We start from the raw sequence: 6,567 nt of genomic DNA on the forward strand, positions 1-6,567 counted from the left end.
CAGGAGCCGGAGAACAATTTCTACATAAGCCTATCAGTAGGAGTACTGGGAAATCCAACATCAGAAGATAGTAGTGCTTCATTTTCAGGTCTCTAGCTTTTGAAAATTATATTTATTTCCTTATCTTCTTAGTTAAGTACTCTGGAACCTGGCGGTAACACTAACTCGAATAGGACAGACTTTGAGATGTTTCTATTCTGAATTCTCACCACAAGACTTTAGTATTTTAACTTACTATGAGGGGATACAGCCCAAACCGTAACATTACCAAAAAGGTACAAAGAGCTATTATTAAATAATTTGATCTACAGAATTCCAGTGGAGCAGTTCTAAACGTGTTTTTGAATCTTTTTTTTTTAATTTTTATTTATTTATGATAGTCACAGAGAGAGAGAGAGAGGCAGAGACACAGGCAGAGGGAGAAGCAGACTCCATGCACCGGGAGCCCGACGTGGGATTCGATCCCGGGTCTCCAGGATCGGGCCCTGGGCCAAAGGCAGGCACGAAACCGCTGCGCCACCCAGGGATCCCTAAACGTGTTTTTGAAAAGAGCACCTGACTCATCTGATGCTCTAATTATAAGATGTATTCAAATTTCACTAATCAATGAACAAATCCTGAGTGCTTGCTATCAACAAACCATGCACAATTATTGCCTGTCTGTTATATATATGACACTGTCTTTAGTACAACATCAGCATCTGACAGTAATAAATTTAATTCAAAAGGCATTTATGAAGTGAATACAAGGCCCTTGGCTTGATACTAAAATCTGCAACTAAGATGAACAGCATCAAATAATTTTGCTCAAGGAGTTTATAATCTAGTAAACACAAAGGCCGGAAAAGTATGAAGGCCACCAAACTTTAGGATGAAAATATTTCAGTTGAGAAATGAGAATGATAACTGGAGTATGAACTAGGGCAGTAAAGAATTTACACCTTCTATTTGTTACAAACTCTTAGATGGGTACAGAAGAGAAAGAGTTTTTATCCAGCTTGTTCTACTTTGGGTAAAGGGAGGGGTTCAGGCTTTGAACCCTTCTCTTCACCATCATTTTAAGTATATAATAAAATCTTTCAGGAAAGCTCGACCCAAGATTCAGAACAAGTAATTCCTTATTAAATATTAAAACAGTTTTAAAAAGTCAGTGATTTGTGGTGGGAGAGCAAAGGTCATTCAGCAGAGTAGCTGCCACAACAAAGAAAAGAAGGATCAGATCAGAAAGGTCTAGAAGAATAAAGCATTTGCAGCCTAGCAGTTCTTACCTTTTAAGAAAAGCCACAAAGGAGAAATATCAGAAAGGACTGCCATTACCACAAGACAAGGCTTATTGTAAGTGGGAGGGGATCAGGTGCCCATCATTTCTTGTAAATATCTCAGATCTTCATTTTTTTCTAAATCCACAGAAAAAATGCCTCTATAACCTGAAACTAAGGGTGCATATCCTGTTGAAGATTTGAGTAAACATGGCTGAGAACCTTTAAGATTAAGAGAACCAAAACATGAAATAAAAATTAGCAACATTCTAAGCATACAAATTTTATTTTAGAATGACAATATGCTTTGTAAAAGTATGATAGATTATGTCTCCCAACAATCTTATAACAGAGTCCCAACTTTTCCCATTTTGTATATATGCACTCTGAGATCCAAAGCAATTTGGAAGTTTTACCAGCTTCTGTAATAAAGTCTGAACCTAAAAAAAAAAAAAAAAAAAAATTAAGTCTGAACCTAAAACCTAGAGGAGGAAAAATTAGCCACAATGAGAGGAACAGGACTAAAAAATAATAAAACTCATAAAACTAATCAAGTGAATATGGCAAAGGTATAAAACAGGCAGGTAGGTCAAAAGACAGAACAGAGTCCAGAAATAGAATCACACTTAATTGGTCAATTGATTCCCAACAAGGTGCCAAAGCAATTCAATGGACGAAGGAGAGTTTTCAACAAATTGAGCTGGAGCAACTGGATAGCCATATAGGAAAAAAGTATACTTCAACTCTAATTCACACCATACATAAAAATTAATTCAACATGGACCATAGACCTAAAGACTAACACTGAAACTTCTAGAAGAAAATAGGAAAATATCTTGGGGGTAGGCAAAGATTTCTCAGACCAGGCACAAAAAGCATTATCTATAAGAGAAAAAAAAATTAAAAAGTGGACTTCATCAGAACTGAAATCTTCTAATCAAAAAATATTAAGTGAATGAATAGGCAAGCACAGACTGAAAGAAAACATTCTCAATACATTTATCTGACAAAGAATTTTGTATGCAAAATATATAAAGAATAGCTTATAACAATAATTAAGAGACAAAAATATACAATTAAAAACAGAAAAAATATGCAAAAGATTTGAATAGACACTTCACAAAAGAAATTATGTGAATGTCTAAGAAGCAGATGTAAAGGTGCTCAGTGTCATTAGTATTCAGAGATATGCAAATCAAAACCACAACGAGATACTTCTTCCCAAACATTAGAATGGCAAGAATTAAAATGACAGACAAAATCAAATATTGATGAGGGTGTGAAGTAAATGGGATTCTTATACATTGACTGTGATAGTATAAAATGGAGCACCCACACTAGAAAAACTGGCTTGTAGTTTCTTATAAACATAGATCCAGGCTATCATCCAACATGTCCACGCTGAGGTATCACTCAAGAGAAATGAGGACATATAGACACAAAGAGAATTATTTTAGGTTTTTTTTTTTTTTTTTTGCAGCTTTATTTGTAATTGCCAAAGCCTGGGAAAAAAACCTAAATGTTCATCAGTAGAGTAAGAGAAAACAAATTGTGGTAACATTCATACAGAAATACTAACTAGGTCAAAAAAAAAAAAAAAAGAAATACTAACTAGGTCTCAAGAAATAGAAAGTACGGATGCATGGTAACACAACTGAATTTTGATACTCTATCAAGAAACAAGACACATTTCATTTATATGAAGTTCAAAGACAAAACTAATTGGTGACCACAGAAATGAGGAAAGAGGTTGTGGTGGGATTGGGTGCCAGTTGGCTGAAAAAGACCATAAGAAAACTTTCTGGAGGGGTATAAATATTCAGGATATCAGTTACGTGAGAATACACATTCATCAAGACTCACTGTACACTTAAAATTGGTGCTATTTGCTTGATACAAATTCATTTGTTTTTGAAATATGAACTCTGTGAAAGGTCGTAAAGAGCTAAACCAAAAAAATTACATGTTCACCTCTATCGATTCCATCTTAATTTTGGGTTGAATGTATGGAAGGAAAATGTAAATATATTTCAGAAAAGACTGTAAAACCCTAATTTATTACTCTGTTTCTTCCTCTTCCACAGAAACAGTAGATATTATTTGCTTTTCCCAGAAGAGGGATATTCTTAAGTGCAATTGTCTGCCAAGTGTTAAGAAGGACATCATCCTTTTCACTGAAGCAGTTAAATAGCAACACCTAATCTTGCCAAGATTCTCTGGGAAATGTTTCGGGCAACATGGAGACATAATTCTCCATTTGTAGGATTAATGTTAACTTTTCCAGCAGATACCACTACTCTCACTCATGAGCCCTACTATAGGTCCATTCTGACACTCCAATTTAGTTCAATAATCTAAGCTAATCTAATCATTCCTTTCAGTGTAGATGATATATTGGAGGCTTTAAAACACTGAATTCACAGAAGCAAACCTAAAAATATTATTTCAAGTTTAGAAAGTAAGCACTATGCACCATTTGCTAATATCTCCATAATTGCTTTTGCTTCTATCACTTCATATAAGCTTACTGACAACAATTACCAGGACGTACTAATAAGAGTTACCATTACTTTCCATGTGCTGAGAGAAATCACTTGGCAAATCTTGTAGAACCTACTTTTTTTTCTGCCAGACATGTTTAAAATTCTCCTTTTTCTCAGTTTTGATTTAGTAACTTTAGATCTCTGCATTATGTTGTGTTTTGCACAGAGCTATTGACTTCAGCTAAGGAACCGTGAACTATAATTATTTTGCATGACTAAGCTCTGGTACACCATTGTCAGACAGGCACTTTACAGTACCAGTAGTTTCAAAATTTAGAACAGAACTGTCAAACAAGCAAATGCCTACACCAAAGACTTCTATTTTCAAGCTACAGGCATGAGTTCTATGATGTGCAATAATAGAGTGAATCTTTGTGTTCTTGTGAAAGCTCCTGATTTGACAGTCCTGGAAAGAAAGCCTGTTTCTTTCTAGAACAGATATATCAGTGGTAGCAACAATACAAATTTCTAAGCAAGGCTGAGGTGTATGGCATGAGAGCTGGAAATGGGAGATTCAGGCAGTGAGATTATTAAATGCTAAGGACTGTGTTTATGGTGAGCAGAGAACAACTTACCCAAACTGAGAATATCTGATTTGGCCCATTATAGCTGGACATCTTCCTAACCATTCAAGAATATTTTTTATGGGGTTAACCAATTTATACCAACTAAAAATTTTTATGCTAGAAATAATATAAATCTAATACAAATATTTCTCAACATTTTAAAATGCTCAACAATGGAGCATGTTACAGCAAACATTACTAGACAGGGACATACATTTTCTATAAGTTAAATGTTTTTTACCCTTTCAACACAACCAGGTATGGCCCATCAGGAACACAGGCCAAACAATTTCTGTTTGAAAGTGGACCTCTTACCCTTTACATTTTTACAACACTTCTTTCCCAAGGGTCTTTTCTTCCACGGAGAATTTGATTCTTAAAACAACACTTTAGAACAAGCATTATCTTTTTTGCATAGATTTAAAAGCTTAAGAACAGAGATTAAATGACCCTGAAGTGTCCATGACCATGAAAAATGTAAAGAAGGATGGGGGGGCCGCCCCAGTGGCTTAGTGGTTTAGTGCTGCCTTCAGCCCAGGGCGTGATCCTGGAGACCCAGAATCGAGTCCTACGTTGGGCTCCCTGCATGGAGCCTGCTTCTCCCTCTGCCTGTGTCTCTGCCTTCTCTATCTCTCTCTCTCTCTCTCTCTCTCTCTCTCTCTCTCTCTCCACGCCCCCGCCCCCCACCGGCTCTAATAAATAATTTTTTTTAAAAAATAAAAAAAAAGAAAAGAAGGATGGGAATCATGACAAAGATGCCTCTCAGTTGCCGGTCTTTAAACACTTCCTTCTTATTGACATCACCAGGCCAGTGTTCAGGCTCTCCAAAATTAATTCATACTGACATATTTATTATTGCTGTTTATAAATTAGAATTCTTATTTAAGTAAAAAGAGAAAGCTCTGCCTATCTATTGGCCAGACTACTCAGATCTAGTTTACGAAGTCCTCCCTTTCCAGGTGGATTCTCCAATTTTAGCCTCTCTCCCCCCGAGTATATCCTACCGAGCTTGGCATGTCTGGACTTTCTGAAGCACAGTTCTGATCAAGCCACTCCTCCACAGCAACTTAAGGTAGGATTTAAGAACAGTGATCTCAACTGGTCTACCTTTCCAATCTCATCTGCAGGATATATCATATGACTGTAAAAGTAAAATGTTGGGAAATAGATTGGGTCTTCTTACCTCATTTGATAAACTTTGGGGGTGAAAATCTTGATGTAATACTAAGGCAAGTTGGACCTGCACCCAACGGAATATGTATGTGTAACTTAAACTTCTCTCTTTAAAAGGAGTATAAAGGATTTGTTGGAAATTGTTAAGCAGATATTTTGAAAATAAATCCAGTATACATATGTAAAATATGAAATTTGTATTAGGGAACATTTTTAGTTTACAATTTCTTGACACCCTCAAAAGTAGTTGGTAACTAAAAAAGAGAGAGTTTAAGTAACTCTGTATATGATAGAAGAGATGAAAAAGAGGAGAGGGTTATTAGAGCAGAAACTTTACAAACCAAAGCCAGCAGGTCAGCAGGAGCCATAGGGCAAAGGGTTGAGAAAGAGATAGGATGGCTGGTGATGACAAAGAACTTCAAAGGAAGAATGGATGTGGCTAATGAGGATTTTCATCAGGATTTCAGACACAGTATATGATGTAACCTTCCTCCTCTTTCTTTTCCCATACACTCTTCAGTAAAGTATCCAACTCTCTCTAAAGTCTTAAGGAGTTGATTTTCTATCTGGAACTCCTGAGAGATGCTGAGCTGGACTCCAACAAACAGAGAGGCCCCTTGAACACAGCCATGTTTTGATAAACCACTAACATAAAATGAACACACAGCAGGCTCTGACCACAGTTTCAGTTCTTCCTTGGGAAGAAAATGACAATAATTGGATTCAATAACTCAATAATGGCAAAAAGTTAATACAGAATACATTTTTCTCCTGTACATTCTACTCTATTTTGTCCAGCAAAATCTATGTTGCATCTTGCTTTAGAAACTTTACTCTGAAGTCTTAGTATTAACTTGGGCACCTGCTCATAGTGTAGTCCACTCATGTGGGAGTCTACAAATGACCTGTATGGAGAGATTTTTCTTTTCAATGTGGTCTTTAAGCACAGACAGTGATGCTCTTCATGTCTGCCATCTCTTTGTAAGATCAGTGACCATCTCAGCTCTCATTCACAGGGGATACGAA

The sequence above is a fragment of the Canis lupus genome, chromosome 27 (assembly GCF_003254725.2).
Source record: "Canis lupus dingo isolate Sandy chromosome 27, ASM325472v2, whole genome shotgun sequence".
Taxonomy (NCBI): Eukaryota; Metazoa; Chordata; class Mammalia; order Carnivora; family Canidae; genus Canis; species Canis lupus.